Raw genomic sequence first — 23029 nt, forward strand, 5'->3', positions numbered from 1 at the left:
TCTGTTGGCAATGATGCGATTGTTAAATTGTTTGTTTCTTTTATATATGAAGTTTAGTTTTGTTCTGGAAGACAAGCTTACATACTAACCCATATAAAAAAAACGTCTTATATTTTACATTTTTGGATAACTCCTGCTGCTGAGGGGATTAAAAGTTAGGCAGCATAATCATTTATTTACGAATGCAGACTCAGCCAGGTCAATGGAACGAGCAAGTCCCGCAGCTTTGTTTTGGCATTCCAGGTGCTCGGCATCAGGATCACTATCCGCAACTAAACCGGCACCGGCTTGAAGATAGGCTACCATTCTTGGCGTCTGTCGGAACCTTTATACGAATACATCGTGTCGAAACGGGGAACCGTAGTGAATACCATAGTCCTGAGGGCCAGTGCAATATCCATATCGCCAGTGAAAGAAATGCCCCGAATCCTCCACTGTACGGGCCTCGTCTTGAAACCTCTAACGCATCAATTAGCTCCATTGCCTTCACCTGTACCGGTATCTCGATTTCAATAAAATTCTGTAAAAATAGGATTTGTATAAGACGTGTAAAGAACCAAGTACTGAACCTTTGGTGCTCCACTAACAGTTCCGACGGGAAGTGCAGCGCGGAGAGCATCCCAGCTAGTGAGATGATCTTGCAACTCACCTGTAACCTATTTTCGAGTTTCAAAAAAAACAATTTACTTGTTGACATTGAAGAACCAAAATGAAGCAAGCAACTAATCGGAACATAACATCATAATAGATCATCCTATTGACATAACAAGTTTAAGCCAGAGGGCAATTGGAGCTAGCATAAATGATCTATACTGTTCATCTGATTATGCATAGAGACATGAGATCTTATGTTTAGATGAGAAAAGCATGGTTTCGTACCGTGGAGCTTATGTGCATCACAGTGAATATCGTTCATATTCATCAGCTTCTCCACCTCACAGAACCATATTGGAGACCTAAACCATAACAGGCATTAAGAGAGCTGGTCAGACGCCCTTCGGCAGTGAAAAAGGATGAACTGTGAAGATTAAAGTGTAGGTACAAAATTCATTTCTTTGCAAAGAAAATGTGTCATGCACAGGAAAAAAATTAGAATGAAGTGCAAACTATAAATAGAGAAGAAAAAGAGTTTATCCAAAAAGGCATTGTAAGATATGCATGGTTGACATTGCAGAGGGAAGAACCTTTCCGACATCATTGCGTCCCAAATCAACAAGCATGATGTGTTCTGCACATTCCTTTTCATTACTTAGCAATTGTTTTTTCCGCATCTCATCTTCAGCCGGTGTCTTTCCTCTCCTTGCTGTTCCTGCCAGTGGCCTATCACTATCTTATTCTGTTCATGCCAAAATAGCTTAGTTTAGTTCTCAAGGATTTAAAATCGGGGCAGAAATTCAACAAAAAAAAAACATAAAATTTACCTTCTTTACCCTGGTAAGAATTTCGGACTCGAGGCAACTAGAATACCTCCTCTAGCCTGAAAGGGATATGAAATCATAAAATGACATAAATTCATAGATTCACAACTAAAGAAGTAATTGAAGAACAACTACTTGCAAGTAGGCCATATGGACTGGGATTCACAACTCGCAGAGCTCTATATATTTCAAAGGGGTCAGCAAATGTCCTCCGTTCAAAACGCTGACTTAATACAATCTGGAAAATCCCCAGACAGAATATGCTCTTTCGCCTTTAGTACAGCTTTCTTAAACTCTTCACTTGCCATATTTGAATTCTTTAAAGCAGGGCCAAAATGATGGGTTTGTAAATCCACGGTGCCCGGATAGCTTCGGACTAAGAATAAAATCAGAAAAAAGAGGAAACTGATATGTCAGAGAAATTAAAGGCATCGGAACATAATAAAAACTGTGGTACAGTATAACAGAAGCTCAAGCTCAACATCATGTACTCTTGCACCAACTTCTCAAGGTGGTCAATTCCTTCTATGTAAGCGTTTTCAACAGAGGAGTGTCGATCTAACCTCACCCAATGAATTACATAGCTTTCTGCAAATAAAAGAAATGTTAGAATCACTCCATCCCACTGTCTTTTCCAGAAGACTTGATTGATAATCGAAAATAAAATCCTGACTTAGTACCACTGGCCAGACAAAGTGTATGTTGGGTAGTAAAAGGATTACCTTTTCCACATGATCAAATACAACCACATCGTTGTAGAGTCCTAGATGTTATCTGGGAGATTTCTGTCATCATGTGGTGCCTTCGAGAATGGAAGCTTTTTTCTTTTCCACATAGCGAACTGTATCGTAGGAGAAATAACCAACCCATCCACCTACACATCACGGGTTACAACAAAATGTGAGTATACAGATTTTATAGAGAAGCCATATGAATCCATAATAAAAAGACAGCTTTCCTACTGTTACGAAAAACATGTACTTGCAATAGAAAAATCTTTAAAAAAAATCGTATAACAGGCTAAGACACTAGACAAGATGCTGGTTGAATACAAGAAAGTAGCTTAATTTCAAAATTCTTTATTACCACTGCATGTATAAATAACATATTTGCAAAACAGGGTATCTTCATTAATGTTCTCTATCATTTCTAGCTAAATATAAAACCTAAGAGAGGATTTACATCCTATCTATTCAACAATTCTAACCATCCTTTGCAGCCACACATCACATACATATAGTATGCTTAAATTTCTTAAGATTCATTCAGTCAATATATCCAAGTATGAACGGTAGCACGAATAACTCCAAAACCTAAATTTACCACATAGATAAGCCCCTTTTCATAACAATGTCTAACTTTCATTTTCATTAAACCATAAATAAGCCGTTAACTTATGCACAAGCCGACAACCGACTATCGATTGATTTTCCTTGATTTGAGGATAGCAAGTAAGGCAACCAATCAAGATGAGGAATAGCAAGATAATTCGAATCTTGTCAGCCACTATAAAACATATCAAATAGATATTTATGACAATTAGACAGAGAGAGCAATCATTCACCACAAAATGCATCAGGAAGATGGTCAACAAGTTGGGGTTTCCAGGTTTCTGAGATTCTCTTAGGAATAGACATGGGATCTTCAACGATCTCCTCAGTCAAACACCCCGCCTCATGATCCATGAACATAACTTTGTTTCTTTTGCTACAATTTTTCCATCGTCGGTTGAGCTCCAACCACGCTATAACGACCCTGATACGATCAAATTCAATTAAGAAAAAAAATCATAAAACTAAATGTATCCCTGAAGATACTTAAAACAAAAGCAAGCGTATGTAAAAGCTCTTACAACGCTAGAAGCCCCAGAACCGGGTTCTACCGACTCAAAGAGAAAACTTGGAGACTCTCTATCATCTTCTTTAACCAAACAGCGGTATGCAAGCACTGGGGTCAGCTGATCAGAGAAAATGCAACGATAAAGGGGCACTAAATTCCCTTTTTGGCCGCCTCCACAAACTTCCTTTCATCAGTAACTGAAAGAAAGAACAGGAAAAAAAAAACACAAAAAAGGGTCAATTTGCAGTTTGACCAGAATCTAGCAATAATTATATCAATAAAAAGCAAAACCCAAAAGAAAACTTCTACAACTACTTCCCTCTTATCCTTATACTGTTCCTTTTTCAACCTCTAAAGACTTTAAAACAAAAATTTCCGAGAACTTAAATCCGTCTTTCACACAAACGGTTGAGAAATCAAGTTTTTAAAATTTCAGAACAACTCAAAATAAAACCCAAAAAATCATTAGTATTAATAAAAAGAATTAAAAAATACAAATAAGATTAGTCTAATTTTTAATAAAGCAGCTGGCTTTCACCATTTCACTTCAATCATTTCCTTCATTCAATATTATTTTCAGAAAAGCTCAAATTTTCTTCAAGTTTCCATTATTTCTCAAAGACCAAACAACAAAAGAAAAACAGAACTGATTTTTTATATAAAAAAATTACCGAGTGGAGTGCTTGAGGCAGAGCTCCTACATTGAGTGCAGTACGAAAGGAAGTTGGAGCGGGAGAAATGCAGGTGACCGGAAGTCGAGAAAACCGATAAGTTGAAGAATACAGGCGGTGAGGGAATCCACCGCCGTTTGCATTGACATTGTTACGTGGAGTCTCGAGGTAACTGACATGAAAAGATTCGATCTTTAAAGTTCAAATTTTTTCCTTAAGAAAGACTGGAAAACCAAGGTGAAGAGATACAGCCGTTCCTCACAATTTCATAATTTATAGTTGTGTGTCCCTTCACGTACGGTAAGGTTAACAAAATAACCAAATCCCGATAAAAACAAAATATAAAACTAAAATTAAAATTAAAATTAAAATTTGGGAAAAAAAAGGCCCAAAAAAACAGAAAAGAAATCGTCTCTTCAAATTACGTGAAATGATAGGAGATTTTTTAAAAATTAAATTGTTGCTGGTAATATTTTTATCATGTTAAATTTTAAATTTAATTTTTTTTATTTTAGATTGACACAAATAGTGGTATTGTTAGTATGTTTAAAATGCTAACTAGGTTTGTTAAATGATTATTTGATGGTATTTTTTAGTTTATTTAATTTTTTATTTTTATAATGTTAATTAAAAAATTAAAATATCTTTTTTATTTTTTATCAAAAAATTCTCTTTTTTATAATGTCAGTTGAATTTTAAATTATTTTAAATAAATTTCACTTAATCAATTAAATATAACAACTACTACCATTATTATTATGATAAATTTTAAATTTCAACAGTAAAAATAACATTAATAGAATGACTAAAATCAAATTAGATCTTTATTGGTGTCAGAACTAATGTATGATTTTATTTTAGAGAATAAAATTTTAAAATTTTAACTTTGCTATTACATAAATTTTATAATGATATTAATTTTGCCATTATATAAGTTTTATAATGATATTTCAATGTTCTTAAACTCTAAAAGATTTGTCTTACGAAATCTGATTTTTGGAGGATATGATTTATTTAATGTGTTTGCATAATAATGTATGTTTTAATTTTTAGTTCATAAAATTCATACATACTTTACAAATTTGGATTATGCCCGATTAACTTTTAAATCAGATTTTAATTAGATTATATTGAAATAAATATTATAAAAATCGATTATTCAAATTCAAAAAAAATTAAACATAAAATCTCAAAACTCTAATATTTTTATGGCACTAAATTATGTTTTGTTTTATGGATTTTAATTTTTAGAAAGTTTCTCCTTTTCTTATGACACTTGTACTTAGGGTAGATTACACCTCAAATCTTATTAATTATCCAATATAGAAAAAAATGTATTTTTTGGAAAAGGTATTCAAACTCCACAATTTCGATAAAACTATACCATACGTTGAATAGAAAATTTTTAAATACAAAGGAAATTAAATAGATACAAAATTTTAAACTCTGAAAATGTTAGGGTCCGTTTAGTTCTAGAAAAATATCTTTTGTTTTGTTTTCAAAAAATAGTTTTTATTCTCAAATTTTGAAAATTAAAAAACATGTTTAATTAATATAAATGAGAACTTTAATTCAAAATTAAAATAGTAAAATGTATGTTGTATTTTTTTAAATAGAAATAAACAAATAGCTATTAAATAATTAAATTAAAATATAATTATTAAAAATTCATTACATAAATTTAACATGTGAATTTGTAAGTATACAACAATAAAATGATAAGAAATTTCATAGAACAATAACACAAAAAAATTGTCATTAACATAAAAAAATATGTTTTTCGTAATTGAACCTCAAACTTTTGGGGAGGGAATAATTAGTGTAGTCCATGCACCTTTTGCACCAAATATGATCCTTAAATTTAGGAAAAAAAAATAATTTAACTCTTTAAATAGAGGAATCAAACGTTGACAGTCACGACACTACATGATAGTTCATAAAAACTTACATGGCAATCTCCAATTTAATGTGATAGGTCATGATATTGTTGTGGTATTACTCGGTGGATGATGGTGGACGGACTTAATTGATTATTAAAAAGTTTGAGGACTTATTTAATTTAAAAAAATAAAAAAAATATTTAGATTAAAAAATAAATATAAGTAAATAATATATTCAATACATTAAATAAAAATAATAAAAATAAGTAAATATTAAGATATTCAATATACAAAATATATAAAAATAAAAAATAAATTTATGCCCGATTAACTTTTAAATCAGATTTTAATTAGATTATTTGAAATAAATTATTATAAAAAATCGATTAATTCAAATTCAATTAAGAACTATATTGAGCGTAAAAAGTTTAGGGTCCACATTGATTTTTTATAAAAGTTGAGGGTTTCATCAAATCAAAAAAAAATGGTTAGAATGATTTAAACTTGCGTAAGTTAAGTTAAAAATCTAGATATCACGTTTCCTTATTTTCAAACTTTCAAACAATTTTAATAAAAAGATTGAAAACAACTTTTATGTTTCATTTTTACTTATTTTTATTTTCGTTTTCCAAAATCATTTTTTAATTTTACAACCAAACAAGTTTTTTCAATATTTTCTATTTTATAAGAAAATGAAAATGAAAATAATTGATATTTTCTAAAACCAAAAGGACCTTAGTATTTTAAATATGTTTGAATTTATTTCTCCTTTGGCGTAATCGTTGAAGATGCTAGAACAAAGGTTTAATACTAAAATAAGTGCTCAAATAACTAAATTCTCAAATATGTGCGTAAATTATTTTTGACACATCCATGTGCATAACATTACAAACTTTACTCCTTTAGGTGTCCAAACCGTCAGCGGTGTTAATTTCCTGTTAAGTGACACGTTTCATAATCTAATGATTTTAAAATATTTATTTAATTAAAAAATTAAAATTATATATATTTTAGAGGAAAACATAAACACTTTGAAATAACCCAAAAAAACTTGAAAACCTTCATTTCAATCCCTAAAACCCACACCGATCGTCGTCCTTTACCGTCGTCCTTTACGTCGACAAAGCTCCACCCGACCTCTCCCCGATGACCAAAACCCCTTGAAGAAATGTGATCGATCGACGGTGGATAGATGTTTTATATCCCACAAACCCTAAGATAAAAAATCGCGATCCCACGCGATATCGACGGCCAACGACAAAACTATGACGGCGTATGACTAGGAGGATTGCAAAGACTATATCGGTAACGGTGGGTGGCCGAAAAAGGGGGTTAATAATAGGATTTGGTGCTTTTATAATTTAAGAGAAATTAAGATTTTTTTGTAAAATATTATTTTAAAAAATAACCAGGAGAATTTAAATATAATTTAAGTTCTTATCAGGTGTTAAGCTAGAATAAATATAAAAATCAGTAATAGATGTTTTCTAATAATTTCAATATCACATAGTTTAAACTTATTATGCTGATTTAGAGACAAAAGAATAATTCAACACTTGTCAAGTCTATAATAATCGTGGGATGCACTAGGAAATGTTACTATAAGCACCTTTTTACAAAATCATTCTAGCATCTAACCGACAATAAAATCTTAGAAAAAATCAGTACTTTTATCGGCTTGATAATGACAGTTAGATTGTCAATGTTCACACCTTTAAAGCATTTGATATAGTAAAACCACGCAATTTATTGAACCATTCCCAAGCAAAGAAAAAACTAGTCTTTTCTTGCCCTTTTCTTCATCCTTCTAATTGCTTTGTAGCACGTGAATCATCTACTTGCAAACAATAAGATAGCATGTTTCATCGATATTATACATATACCATTCCAATTAATATTTTAATTAAGCTCTATTTGAGATAAAAACATCTTTCGTATTCTCCGTAACAATTGACCAAATATTCTATTAGACTTTATTTTCTATTTATTTATAATAAAATTTAATCTTTTTAGTCCATATAACCAAGTCAAGGAAGTAAGGCCCCCTAAATCCTAATGCCAATAAGTTAATAACTTATCAATTTTTTTTTTTGCAAATAAATTAAGTCAAATAAATCTGAACTTTTTAATCCTATTGTCAATAAGCTTTAGTCGAATAAAACTTTCATTTCGTATATGCAAATAGAGCTTAGCAATTTCAATCCATATGTACCTTATTACTATAGTAATACCCCATTATCATTATCCAATATACAACATTATAAAACCTGAACTATCCCTCTGTAATGTATGATTAGAAAAACGATCAAAACCGTTAATTTTTTATTGTAAATTAACACACACGCAAACAAAGCACATGTTCCTAAATAAATTAGAAAATATGCACTAGCCTCATTATGTCTCAAAAATCTCCAATTCTTTTTTTTCAATAATGTCCACCAAGCCTCCAAACTAACCTAGAATCGGGCAACAATCATACTATTAAGAATTACACACATGTACACAAGAATTAAAGGACCCTAAAAATTAGTCAACCTCTAAACAGGTGAGGAACCCTAAAATTAAGGACAAACGTCAAATGCAATCGAAATGCAAAGAAGTAACGGTGAATATTGTCAAGGCAAACGACTAGAAGTCGACTACGAGAAAAGGTCAAGGCAATTAATAGGAATATAAGACCACAAACTTAGGAAATAGTAAAAACTGCTTATAATATTGAAGCACGGCCAATATATCAACTGGTACTCGTACTCTAATAAGGAGGGATAAAAGAAAACAATTAGAACAGCAGCCTAATTGACTCACTTAAGTTGACTTTTAATATTACAATATGCTGCGAACTTATTATACTTCAAAAACATGTTCTATGCTTTGCTTTTATCTTGATTTATTTAGAAGAAGATTATAAATTTGATTCGTGGATTAATAAGTGTCTCAATGATTAAAGAAAATGTTTTTTAACTGTATCTCCTACCGGTGGATCCAAAAAAAAATTTAGGGTGGACACGTATACGTTAACATATAAAAAATTTTAACGAGGTAGGCATAAATTAAATTTAGGGTGGACAAATCAATATATAGGTCATAATCGAAGAAAATTCAGATTTCAGGATGAAACAATAATTTATCGGAGTGGGAACCAATAAAAAATAGATGATTAATCGAAGAAAATTTGAAATGCAACCGCCATTAATCTACATGGTGTATATGTATTGTAATGATCAGAGAAAAATTCTAAACAAATATTACCTTATAATAATATCATGTTAATAAAAAATTGATTGTCAATACTAATTTTAACTTAATTATTTTTGTTTTTAAAGTAATGATTTCCCTTTCCTACCGTCAAAATCTATATGCAGTATTGTTATTGAATGCATGTGAAATTTCTCATGTTGTACATTGCAAAACTTTGAATAAATAGAAATTATTTTTATAGAATATTTTATTGGTTCTTTGATTATGACAATCATTATTATTTTGGTATATTTAGTTTTTATATCATTTAAAGTCTTTTAAACTAAAAATAATCTATTTTTTAAGTTTTATTTCATTGTTTTAGTTTTCTCTTATTGGTATGTGCTCAACTTTTTTTTGGTCTTTTGATCGACGGAGGCACTAATTTTAATGTTGGTTGCCGACCACCGATATCTTTATTTTATTTCTTTTCTATATCGCTTTTATCTATTTTATCCGAATATCTTTATTTTTCCAATAAATAGTATGTCTGTGTTGTACGTTTTCATCTTCCTTTATTGCACATTTTCTTAGTTTTTTGGCCTTTTTTTCTTCTTTGGCCGGTTTTTATTTTTTTTTTCTAAGGGTTGATTAACATCGCCACGATTAATCAAGATTGTCTTTATCTTATAACTTATTATCTTCCATGCTTTGGGCTCTCGGATTGGATTTGGAAACTCGATTTGTGTTCGTGAATAACTTTTCATGTCACTCAAGTCTGATTTGAGGTTTTTTAGTTCTTTCAATTGCTTGATTCTCTTTATGGTTCGTTTGCCGATGCGATCAGATTTGTTGTATCTATCTTTGTTGAATTTTGGTTAGATTTAATCTTTCCTTGTATGGTCCTTATATGATCTTAAGTTACTAGTTTTGTTTCAATGATTATAGGAAATTTTCCTAATTACGTGCTTAATTACGATTGTGATTGTAAATCTTATTGTAATTTAGAATATTTCATATTTTGAATAAAATTAGTTGCATATAAAAATAAATAATAATCTTATTTCGAAAAATATTTTAATTTAAAACCCTAGTCGTTTTCTCCGTCACCCTCTCCCTCTCCCTTTTTTTCTTTACAAATTGTGTCATTTTCTATAGTTCAAATCAACTTTTCTTCTTAGTTTGTTTAGCCTGCAACGTTATCGGTTTTGATACTTGTTGTCGACCGCTGATTGTCTTTTCTTTATTTTTTAGTATTTTAATAAGAAAAAATATCTTTGTGTCACGTTATCTCTGTTTTTGTGGCTCATTTATATCTACCTTTTGGTAGTTTTGGTTGTTTGACTGTTATTTTCGTTATCTTTTTTTTAGGGTGAATTTGACATCGACACGACTAATCAAGATAGCGCTTATTTGTTATCATATTGATCTTCCTTGCTTTGGACCATCAAATGATTTAGATACGTGTTTTGCATTCGTGTATAATTTTCTCACGTCACTTGACTCTGATTTGCGATTTATCGGTGGTCTTTCAATGTTTCATCCCTTTTGTTGCGTTTATTGATACAATCAGAATTGTTTATATCTTTATTTTGTTCGAGCATTTTGGTTAGAATTTTTAAACATTTCCTATTGATCTTGTGTGCTCTAGGAGGTTAGTTTTTGTGTCAATATTTATAAGAAAATGTCATAATTATAATTATTTTACGTTTACGATTTGCTTATAAATCTTATTGTAATTTTATATATTTTCGAATTTAATAAACTAATGTCTTTTTGTAAAAAAAATAATCTTATTTCAAGAAAAAAGAAAAGAAATTTATTTGAATTCAATAAAAGTTCCGAACCTTTTATCTATTAAATTATAAAAGGCTGTATAAATAATTGGTTTATAAAATTTACGCTGAAAATAATGATAATAATTTCAGTAATTTATTGTTCGTTCACATATAAGAGAATATTTCTTACAATATCCGTGAAAGTGTTGCTGTCAATGTCATTTATAACTGGTCTCTATATTTAGGATAAAATACACAATGAGCCCTTGACTATATAGTGTTCTTTATGAGTATTTTGATTATCAAAAGTTATAAAATGATCCACTGACTAAAGGTCAATGTTTTATTGAGTCACCGATACTAAAAGTTATAAATGATCGCTCAACCATTCATACATTCAAATTCATCATTTTCTTTTAAATAATTGACGATTGTTCGAGCTAGACGTTAACATGCTGATTATGATATGATAAAATATATTTAATGATGTATATTGGCACGCCATTGCTTTAAAACACTAATCGATGACTAATGTTAAAGCGCTAGCTTGAAAACATAATATAAGAAGAGAGTCGGTCTACAAAATATAACTCAAACAGTTTTGTGATCATATTTTATCAAATCCTAATCAACATGCAGTGGTGAATCAAAAAAAATTTATAGGTCGGCCAATATAAACATAATAAAAATTTCTAAAAAATTCATATATATATATATTTAATTTTAAAATATAATAACAATTATATATAAATATATTGGATTAAATCTAGAAAAATATATTAATTAGACCAATTATTCCTTAACATGATTCATACATATTTTTATTATGATAAACTAATATTTGATCACCACCTATTATGTAATTTATGTTTTGGTCACTAAACTATTATTTTTCAAAATCATAGCTAACCTTACGTTTTGGTTCTATTTGATCACCTACTGTTAAAAATAACATGTTGTTAACATGATATTTTTTTATATATTTTTCAATTATGACATGACATTATCAAGTGATGATCAATATCGCCTCTAATTTTTTAAAGATAGAGATCAAAACATAACCAAATGTAACATTATGTGTGATTTAAAATAAATAATATATTAGTGTCCAAAACAGAAACTAATTAATAAATGGGTGACTTAATAAGTAATTTACCCTTTTTGGGCATAGGGGGCCATGGCCTAGGTACGTCTAGGCCTATATATGCCCATGTCAACATGTTAACCCCCAACTCAGATGACCACAAAATTTTTAATGGAAAAAGATGAATTTATAACATATAAACAGTTAGGTGATCATTATGTAACTTTTAATAATCAAGAGACTCAACAAAATATTGACATATAATCGAAAGACCATTTTATAACTTTTAATAATCAAATGACTCAATAAAAACAATCCTATAATCAGGTATCTATATACTTTGCCCAAAAATTTAATAATACTATAGTAAAAGACAAATCATTTGAATTCAAAGATTGTAAATATAATTAATAGTTTTACTAATTCACTTTTAATGGATTTGCTTTTTATTCTTGTTTCATACTCAATAAAGTATAATACATATCATTATATGTCTTTATTTTTAAAACACATTTTAATCGATTAATAAAGACTTAAACATAAAATAAATGCCCAAACATATAAAATAAGTGCATAAACTATAGTGCCTAACGTTACAAACACTATCATTTTAAGTGTTCTGGCCGTTAATGACTTTAATTTACCTCGTTAAGTGAAACATGTTACTATTTGGTAAATTTTAAAATTTATTTTTTAAATTAAAAAAATTATATTTATTAAAAAAACCTAATTTCTCTTAAATTACAAAAAAGTCACAAAATCCCCAAATCCTAACCCTAACCTACTACTACGACCCTTTCTGGTCACAACCATCGTCGTCGACGTAATTCTTGTCATCCTCTTAGTCATACGTTGTCGTAGTTATCATCAATTGACTGTCAAAATTGCGTGGAGTCGCGATTTTCATCCTAGGGTTTTCAGGATATAAAACGTTGATTCGCCGTCGATCATCGATTGGTCACGATTTCATAGGGTTTGGTAGTTGGGGACAGTGAGGTCAGGTAGAGCTTTACCGACGACAAAGGGTGGCGACTAATATGAGTTTGGGGTTGAAATGAATATTTTTAAAGTTTTAGGGTTATTTTAAAATTTCTATGTTTTTTTAAAATATATTTTTAATTTTAAATAAAATTTTTAAAATTATCAAATTATAATACTGTCACTTAACGAAACGCCTTTAATGGTCTAGACACCTAAAGTGGTAACGTTTGTAACAATAGACATCAAGATCATTCAAAAAATAGTTTAAGCACCTATTAGTAAAAAAACACTATAGTTTGACGTTAATAAATGATCTCAATTATATCTCTAAATATTTTTTATATTTTATACAAGTAGATTTAATAACAGTGTTAAATAATATCGGTAGTTAAAAGAATAATGTGTATAAATATCAATGTTATTAAAATCGGACCGGACCGGTCGGTTCAACCGGTTGAACCGTGAACCGGTGGCCTGTCCGGTCCGGTTAACTCCCAAAATCGGATTAGCACAGAACCGGAAGAACCGGCTAAAAACCGGGAAAACCGGGGTGAACCGGCTGAAAACCGACAAAACCGATTTGAACTGCCGGTTCACTTTTTTTCTTTTAAAAAAAAACTAAACCAAACGACGTCGTTTGTTCAACGAGCCGAGTCAAATTCGAGTATTGCTGAGCTCGACTCGAGCTCGAAAACTTTAAAAGTAAGCTCAACTCAACTCAAAAACTCACGAGCTAAAAATTATTAACTCGAAATATAATATTAAAACTTGAAATCGAAAAGGCTCGAACTCAAAAAAAAATTAGAAGTTCGATTGAAGCCTAAAATTTGAGCTCAATCGAAGCCTAAAATTTGAGCTCAATTGAAGCGAAAGAATAGTTCGCTTTGAGCTCACCAAAAGGCTCCATGATTTTGAATGTCAAATTACTTCTATTTTTTATAGAAGTAAGTTGGGATGCTCTTCTATGTTTCTTAGCCATATGGGATTATTTTGTTCTCATATTTTTACTCTTTAAATTTTTGGGATACTCTTCTATGTTTCTTAGCTATGTGAGATTGTTTTTTTTTAAACAATTAAACCAAATAACATCATTTGTTATGATTTTTTTAAGGCCCAATTTTATTTTTTTGATTATAGTTATATAATAATATTTAGGGTAAAGTATAGTAATAGTCACTGAACATTTTCGAAACTTGCATTTAGGTCCCCCAACTTTTAAAACTTGAAATCAGTCCCCAAACATTTAATCCGTTTACAATATGGTCCCCGCACCTATGAATATTAGGGTAAATTATATAAATGGTCACTAAACTTTTCAGGCACTTAAATTTAGGTCCCTCAACTTTTAAAAATTACAAAACAATTCTCAATTTCATTCTAAACCACAAATTCCAAAGTAATTCAATTTCGTTCTAAACCCTAAATTCCAAAATAATTCAATTACATTCTAAAACCCAAATTCTAAAATACTTCAATTTCTGTCTTTTTTATAAACGACGCCAATGTCACTAAATTATTAATTAATTTACTTTTTATATTTAAAAACTTATGATAATTTTTTAATATTAATTTAAAAGACATGAAATTTTTTCAATAGTAAGAATATATGATAATAATTCATTTATTTAAAAATAAATATATTTCTGATTATTTGTGTATGTTTTATATCTAATCACGTGTTAATATATTTTATATTTCACATAAATATTAAGACTACATAAATAGCAGAGTCAAAATTTTATATACGAGTTATGTTAATTATAGTAATGATGTATAAATTTTATTTTTATATTTTTTATAATTAAAATATAAATTACCATGATAATTAAATATTTATTTACTTATTACATCGAATATTTTTTGTAGAAAAATTATTTAATAAAATCATAAAAAAAACACAATAAAAAAATAAACACTGAAGTTGACTACTTCAAAAATAAAATAAAAAATCAATAATTTAATATAATATACCCTAAGTTGATGATAACAATCAATTCAAAAGAGATGGGGTTTGTGCCATGTTTTCGTAACATACGTAAACTTTCTATTTCATGGTCACGTATTTTTAGTTCTAGCACGATCTATTTTTTAATTTTCTAATATAGGTAAAAAAATGTTATTTTCTTTAAAAGTTTTAAATTCAAACAATTGTGTTGTAGGGTATATCTATATTGTTAATAAATTATTTTTTTGATAAATGCTATCTTATAATCACATCAAACTATTAAAAAAAATTAAATATAATTGAATAAATAAAAATTATAAGGATGTCAATTGGGGATTTTGATTCTTAATTTTTTTCATTGAGAGATTGTATTTTTTTTATTCAATTTCTTCCATAATCATTTTTATATTTAAATTATTGAAGATCACTAAATTTACATTACGAGGAGGGAGTGTATTTTTTTCTTCACAAAAGTAAAAAAATCAAAACGCTATCATGTTCTTAAAGATAATCTATTATATTTCTCCTTAAATTGAAGTATTTTAGAATTTGGGGTTTAGAATGTAATTTAATTATTTTGGAATTTAGGGTTTAGAATGAAATTGAATTACTTTGAAATTTGGGATTTATAATGAAATTGAGGAATGTTTTGTAAGTTTTAAAAGTTGGGGGACCTAAATTCAAGTGCCTAAAAAGTTCAGTGACCATTTATATGATTTACCCTAATTTTCATAGGTGCGGGGACCATATTGCAAACGGATTAAATGTTTGGGGACTGTATTACAAGTTTTAAAAGTTGGTGGACCTAAATGCAAGCTTCAGAAATGTTCAGTGACCATTATTATACTTTACCCTTATATTTATTGTTTAATATGTTTTACCTTAAATATTATGTTGTAGTTGATTTGAATCATTTTGTTTCACTTGATTTTATGGTTTTTCATTTATACATGTTATGACTTGTGATATTTTTATACCTTTTAATATTGTAAACTTAAAAAAGTGTTATATATATATATTAATATTGCTTTGAATATTATGTAAAATTAAAAAAAAAATTATTTTATATAAAATCCGGTTCAACTGCGATTGAATCCGATTAAACCAGTGAACTGTCCGGTTTTGAAAATATTGATAAATATTAGTTTTGGTGATCCAAAATCCATTTGATTGCTGAAAGAAACAGTTGAGAAAATGGTTAAATGAAAAAAAAGCACGCCTTGTACATGATTCACATGCTTAGTTGGTGGGCCAAATCATGTCCCTACACTCCTAGGTTGGAAATGAAGTGACGGAACTAGTTTATGTTTGTGGGCCATAATTTGCAAGATAAACTACAATGATTTCGGTAGCCGGACAATGGTGATAGAGTATGAGAGTAAAAGTCATGAACAATGATATTTGAATTTGTGTATATCTAATATTAGATTATGTTCGGTAGCCGGACAATGGCAGGAAATGGTGATAGAGAATGAGAGTGAAAGTCATGAACAACGATATTTGAATTTGTGTATTTCTAATATTAGATTATGGTCAAGATTTGAATGGGTAGTTTGCGTTTGTATGTAATTTTTTCATCACATTCGATTTTAATTTATGATTGTGAGTGATAATTCAATATTTTTTATTTATCTTTTTGATGTATTTATCTTTTTTTTTGTTCTTAATCTCTTTCATGTATGATCAAGTGACTAATATCTTGTATCAATAGTTATAGAAAAATTTCCTAATCAAATATTTAGTTTACGTTTATGATTGTAAGCTCATTATAATTTTAGATTTTTATTTTTAATAAAACTAATGACTTTTATAGAAGAAATAAATTAAATACCTTATACATTAATATTAAAGTTTTGTATTAATCTCGAAGATAATGTCCATTTCACAATCGAGCATAATAATATCTTCTTTTTTTTTTATAGAAATAGTCTAGAATAAAATCATTTATTAATCTTTATGGAAAAAGAAAGATAAAATTGATAGTTTTCTCACATATCTTTTTTTTATCTTCGTTGATTGACGACGACAATAATTTTAATGTTGGTTGTCGATTGTCAGTATTATTTATTATCTTTTTCTTTTCTATATTGTATTTTTATTTTCTTTTGTTTTTTTGATTTTCAATAAGTTTGCCCATATTGTACGCTTTTATCTGCTTTTATGGCACATTTTCTTATGTCTTCTGGCATGTTTTTGGTTCTTTGGTCGTTTTTTCATTTATCTTTTTTCAGGGTTGATTTGACGTTGCAACGATTGATCAAGATGACACTTATCTGATATCTTGTTGATCTTCCATGCTTTGGACCTTCGGATTGGATTTGGATACCCGATTTACGTTTGTGGATAGTTTTCAAGTCGTTCGAGTCTGATTTACGGTTTGTCGGTGGTCTTTCAATAGCTTAATCCCCTTTTGTGGTTCGTTTGCCGATGTAATAAGATATGTTTGTAGCTATCTTTGTTCGAGTTTCTTGGTTAGATTTAATCTTTCCTTGTATGATCTTTATGTGATCTTATGTTACTAGTTTTGTTTCAATGATTATAGGATACTTTCTTAATTATATGTTTAATTTACGATTGTGATTGTAAATCTTTATTATAATTTATGATATTTTTCTATCTTGAATAAAATTAGTTGCTTATATAGGGGAAAAAAGATAAAATTGATAAAACAGTAGTAACTATTGATAAAACAATAATACATGATTTTATTACAAAAAAAAGATAATATATGATTTAATAACGAAAAGGTAAAAGACGCATACTATTACTTAAGTATTGGTTGGTTTGTGATGTGGTAATTTTTTGGTGGGTTACTCGATGGATTTCGTGAGTTTTGTATTATGGGCTAGTGTTGTTTTATAATGCATGTTTGGTAGCTGAAGGTTTGTTGTTTTGGACAGATGCTCTTGTCTTAGTATTTGTTGATTTTCTTTGGAATTGGTCTGAAAGGCGTGGCTACCGTTTGCTGCTATTTGGTGTTCTTTGTTTATTTGTTGTAAGTGGGTGCCTCTTTAGGCTGTGTGTAGGGATGAATTAAGGAGGGGTCAGTGGAGGATTATCTTTTAAAATGTTAAATTCTCATATAATTTAAGTATTTTTTATTTTATTTTTTGTTGAGAAAATCCTAAAGAACTGAGAAACAACGTGAAGTAAAGAATATGATTAAATCATTAAAACTCTGCTCCAAAAGTACACAATACACATTTTTATATAGCTAAAGTCAAGCCTAACTGCCATAGGGGCTAACAACCTAACAATACTAACCATACATCTTAACTGCACTAACTGACACCACCTCACATCAGTTACATTAAACATTTCCCCTACTTTCTTTTCCTCCCCAATGCACGACTAAACATTGACCTTCAAGCGAAACTCTTCAAAACGACCTGCAGAAAGGGTTTTGTCAACCCATCTGCAATCTGATAGCTAGCAGGAATATAATTCACAAGCACTTGTTTTGCCGCAACCTTCTCACGTACAAAATGTACATCCAACTCACCGTGCTTAGCTTTTGAATGGTACAAAGGATTTGCAGACATGGTCACGGCACCACTATTATCACACCATACAACCGGTATCACCTGCTGATCAACCCCCATTTCAGAAAGAAGAGCACTAACCCCCGTTATTTCAACAGTTGCATCTGCAACACTTCGATACTCTGCCTCGATAGTAGACCTTGAAACAGCTCGTTGCTTCCTCGAGCTCCACGACACCAAGTTACTACCAACAAAGACACAGTTACCTGAAATAAACCATCGATCGTCGGAGCTACCACCTCAATCAGCATCAGCAAATACCACCACCTCCATACTAGGTGGCTGATCTGAAGAAATGACCAACTCGTGATTCAAGGTACCAACCAAATATGTCAGAATCCATTTGACAGCAACAAGATGATCCTGCCTTGGAGCATGCATGTATTGTGCCACTTTGTTGACACTAAATGCAGTATCAGGTTTCGTATGGCAAGCATATAGAAGAGCTCCTACTATAGTTCGATATTCATATGCATCATCAAGCAAAGCAAAGTACATGCTGCCTGAGTAAGTTTAGTTGAAACTAACATTGGTGTAGATGTTGGATTTGCATTAATCATTTTGGTCTTCATCAAGAGCTCAAGAATGAACTTATGTTGACTGAACACTAACAGTTCATCGCATCTTTTTACCTCCAAACCAAGAAAGTAATCAAGCTCACCCAAATCTTTTAGTGAAAACTCAACACCCAGCAACTTCACAACCTCCTAAATCTTCTCATTTGAACTAACAATCAACACTATATCATCCACATACACTAACATATACATATAGCTGTCTTCCGTATTTAATATAAAAAGTGAGGTGTGTGCCCTCGACTCTCTGAACCCTGTCCGCAACAGACATTGCTTCAACTTGGCATGCCAATTACACGGTTCCTGCCTTAGCCCATACAAGTCTTTTTGAAGCTTACGCACCAATGGTCCACCATCATCAGCTCTATGCTCAAATCCAGGTGGTTGCTGCATCTAAACATCTTCGCGCAAATCACCATGCAAAAACGCGTTATTTACATCAATTTGTCTAAGCTTCCATTTTTCTAAACTGCGATGGATAAAACAACATTAATAGTAGCAAACTTGATCACAGGGCTAAACGTTTCATTGAAATCTTGCCCTGGAACCTGCGAATACTCCTTGGCCACCAACCTGGCCTTGTAATAACTCACAGAGCCGTCAGGTTTTTTTTTTCTTTTTCAACTTAAACAACCATTTGCAACCTATCATTGACCTCCCTTCAGGTAAACGAACTAGAGACCATGTTCTATTTCTTTCCAAAACATCAAACTCCGCATGAACATCACTTCTCCATTGAGGTGATTGAAGTGCCTCATAAACATTGACAGGCTCTTCACCAACACAAGTAACATTGTAAACTTTTGGTTTAAACACTCCACATTTACTCCTTGTAAGCATGAAGTGACGATTCCTAACAACTACAACACTTCTATCATTCGGAACCAAACCATGGTTGAAATTCATGAACCCTTGACTGAACATCACACCCATCATCAACTCTCTGTTTAACACCACACCCCTAATTCGGAACCGAACCATCACTTAGCTGAGTTTCATGATGCACATCTACTCCATCATTCGGAACTGAATCAGTACCAAGTTGAAATTCATGAACCCTTGACTGAACATCACACCCATTTCGTTGGAGCAGCAGAACTGGACTCAGCTCTAGGAGAACGCAAACAAGCAGAACCCCAAGCAACCACATTATTCAACAACGAAATTGCAAATCTTGAGCCATCAGGAATAACACTATCCTCATCAGGTACAGACAAACCAACAGTCTTACCAACACAAGCTGGCCTGACTGAAGAACCATTTTTTCGAGCACACGTGCCATTCAAAGCCTGTAGCCTGTGCACATTTGTAACCATATCCAAAGCCTGAGACTTGACCCTGGAGCCACCAGAACTAAGAATCGCACCAGACACATTGCCTTGAGTAAATGGAAAGACAGACTAATCGAAGATCACATGTCTGGTCACAAAAATTCTCTCATCAACATCAAAACATTGATAGCCCTTGTGCTGAGGGCTGTAAACCAAAAGCGTGCACGGTTTCGACCCAAACTCCATCTCATGTTTCTGAAAGGGTGTCAAGTGAGGAAAACACTTACACCCAAAGACCCTCATAAATCCATAATTCGGTTTCTTCTTCCATAACTTTTTTGAAAGTGAGTGTCCATTCAAAACACCTGTTGGTAAACAATTAATGAGAAATACTGCTGTAACAGCAGCAAAATACCAAAACCGTAGAGGCATCGACGCTTGAGCTAACAGAACCAAAGCCAGCTCAATGACATGCCTGTGCTTCCTCTTAACTACACCATTCTGCTATGAGGTGTGAGGACAAGCAACCCTATGTGAAATCCCAGCCTTGAGTAAAACTGCTGACAAACTCATACACTCTCCACCCCAGTCACTCTGAACAGACTTAATTGAAACTCCAAATTGGTTCAACACCATTTGCTAGAAAAGTCCAAACACGGTAACAGCTTGCGACCTGTCCTTTAGAAAATATATCCAAGTATGTCGAGAGTAAGCATCGACAAACGTTAAAAAGTAACGAAACCCATCAGAAATCACATGTGAAGTACCCCAAATATATGTGAACACACGTTGAAAGGGCTCAATATAAACAATATGTGAATCTGAGAAAGGCAACTTATGGCTCTTTCCAATGCAACAGGCTTCACAAATCTCATTCATATTACTTGAAAGCTTTACATCGATTGATTTACAAAAACTGGCAACTGTATTATATGTTGCCTGCCCTAACCTTCTATGCGACAACCTAAAACAACATTGGCTACAATCGAATTTACTTGAGCTTTATTACAGACATTCGACACAATGCCACTTGAAAACATATAAAGGCCATCCTCCACTTTCCCTTCAAGAAGAACCTCCTTTGTAGCATTATCTCGAACACAGCACCCACGAGCGGAAAACTCAAAGAACACTTCGTTATACCTAGCAAACTTGGACACCGAAAAGAGATTTTTTGTTATCATAGGAACATGAAGCAAATCTCTTAATAACAAAGGCCTAATAGATGCTTCTAAGGCCCCGTATGGTTCACGGTGAGGAATGGTTTTTTTCCGAATGAATATACTCACGTTTGGATGGGAACAGATTACCAAGTGCCAGTTAAATAATAATACCAACAGTGATTTTTTTAATATTTTCCCGGGAATATCTGCCCCCATCTCCCTTATTTCATTATTCCTATCGCCGTTGTCTAAAATAGTCTTATCTTTCGTTCTGATTGATTCTTTGAAATTCTTGTCGTGCGTGATTTCCATCCGTCTTCCGTCGTCGCTCCCCAAAATGCTGAAAGAGATCAAGCAAGGATGTGAGTTTACATATCTACTTTTCCTTTGTTTAATCTTCAATTTCTTTGATTTTTCCATCCATCTGTTTTGCTTCGCTTGTATCCATCTACAATGCATTCTTTGTGGAATATGCATGATAAATCACTGAGCTTCTCTCCTTTATCTTTGATGTTATTCAAGCATGAGTTATGCCTTCACTTTTTTTCTTTACATACTTGAATTCTTGATGCTTGAAATAGAAATTTGGTGGTTACATTACTGGTTTTTGTTGTATGTAGTATCTTATCTTTGTAAACTCTGTATAAAAAAGGAAATTAGCGTATCTGATTTTGGGATTAGGAAAAGGAAATTAGATTATCTTTGATGTTATTTCCCCTTGCACCTATATATTTTTCATTAGTTTTTTATTATTTAGTTTTTTCTTGCATTCTTTTTATGTTATTACGCTCCTGGAATTATTTCTTTTTGTTTGTTTTCTGTTTAACAATAATATCGGAAAAGCTGAAAGCAATCAAGCAAGAATGTGAGTTAAAATATCTACTTTTCTTTTGTTTAATCTTCAATTTCTTTGATTTTTCCATCCATATGTTTTGAAAGGTTTCCTTCTTTGTCTTTATATCCATGGATGCTTCGACTTAAAAATGTATTTGAACTCGTCTAAATTTTTGACCCGATACATTTTTCCCGTTTCCTGCCTCAGATTTAATTAATTAGTTTAATTAAGGAATAGGGGGAAATTGGAGGAGACGAGGAAGATTAATTAGGATTTGGGTTTTACATGCACGCTTTAGCGTTACTTGGGGAGAATTAATCGTTGTAAGTTTTCCATTGGTAATGTGGTACTGTAACAAGCTCGTACCTCATACAACTTTGTTTCTTTATGTTATAGATACCTCGACTAATTGGTTTCCTGTGTTTTAGTAATTTCTCATAATGATGTTTTAGATAAAAAAGTATGACCACTCTTGATTCGATTGTAGCCTATAGAGTTGGCTGCATACTTTGAGCAAAGCTCTAGTTTTGGTTTGTTACTTTCATGGTTATACCATTCATAATTATGTTGAACTGGATAGCGATGGTCATTGCTTTGTTCAGAGACCGGAAGCTGGTCCTAGATTCGTCGAGGGGATGGGTCTAAAGCCCATTGGTTGAGGAATTCATGGTGGATACCCAACTTAGTTATCTAAGTTCCATGAGGTTAAACGAAACCATGGAAAGACTCATAGTGCACATTCCTACTGCCTATCCCTATGATGAATAATGTGCATGCCCAGGATAAGTTTAATTGCTCTTAATAAATTCATAGCCCAGGCTTTGAGTGGTCTTAGTGAGAAAGACTTGATGAATTTACCGATTTTGGCTG

At 31.3% G+C, this 23029-nt stretch overlaps 1 pseudogene; it reads right to left on the reverse strand.

Annotated features, from left to right (window-relative positions):
• Positions 1-115: 115 nt before the first annotated feature.
• Positions 116-19871, reverse strand: LOC120138547 (annotated as a pseudogene).
• Between the last annotated feature and the right edge of the window lie 3158 nt (positions 19872-23029).

The sequence above is a fragment of the Hibiscus syriacus genome, unplaced genomic scaffold, assembly GCF_006381635.1.
Source record: "Hibiscus syriacus cultivar Baekdansim isolate YM2019G1 unplaced genomic scaffold, ASM638163v2 tig00002237_pilon, whole genome shotgun sequence".
NCBI classification, from domain to species: Eukaryota; Viridiplantae; Streptophyta; class Magnoliopsida; order Malvales; family Malvaceae; genus Hibiscus; species Hibiscus syriacus.